We start from the raw sequence: 958 nt of genomic DNA, 5'->3' as shown, positions 1-958 counted from the left end.
GCCTTACATTTAGGTCTTTAATCCATTTTGAGTTTATTTTTGTGTATGGTGTTAGAGAGTGTTCTAATTTCATACTTTTACATGTACCTGTCCAGTTTTCCCGGCACCACTTATTGATAGCTATGAGTTCTTAAGAAAGTCACTATAACTCTCTAAACCTCATAGGGCTGTTGTATAAATTTGATGGGATAATGACAATAAAGTGAGGCACATAGAAACTCTCTATAAATGTTATCTAATGACATTATTACCATAAATACAATGGAACCAACAACATATTTCAGTCATGCTTATTGATATTTTATCCTATGTACTTAGCCAAGAATCAAGCTAAAGTATGACAATTAATTTGTCCTTTTTTTTTTGAAGCAAAGGAGCCATGAGTGACATAAAACTTCACCTGAAAAATCTTTCTCAAAGTGGGATGCATGAATTTGGGTTTTTACCTTAGAGAAATAGTGAGGAAAAGTCCTTTCTGTGACATGACTTTGAAGATGTTGTGACATTTGCGATGAAACAAAATATTTTCACTAAAAATTTAACTGTCATTGTACTCAGTACCGATGGGATATGTGTAATTCAGTATTAACAATTCAATAGTAATTTTTAGTCTTTATATAATAGAAATCAAATCTTTTGCATTTTTTCCTCTCATCTGAGTTAAATGGCTTGCTCTCGTGGTGACTGGGAGTAGCTGAATAAAAATGTAACTTTTAGTTTTTGTTGATGAATATTTTTTGATGGAATAAAAATCTGATGATATTCTGACATCATATAACAGGTATGTGCAAAATTCATAGCATTTTATTTTCCTCTCCTGTAGGTGAGTTGCTAAGCTGTCTGCACGCAGGAAAAGTTGTTTGAGTTTTGAACTCTAAAATTATTTAGGATGGAAGATTATAAATAATTATCTTTCTTTTAGGGAGTTAATGTATGTTATCCCTATTTATTGCTTGAT

Source organism: Physeter macrocephalus, chromosome 8, assembly GCF_002837175.3.
Source record: "Physeter macrocephalus isolate SW-GA chromosome 8, ASM283717v5, whole genome shotgun sequence".
Taxonomy (NCBI): domain Eukaryota; kingdom Metazoa; phylum Chordata; class Mammalia; order Artiodactyla; family Physeteridae; genus Physeter; species Physeter macrocephalus.
This window is presented reverse-complemented; position numbering follows the sequence as displayed.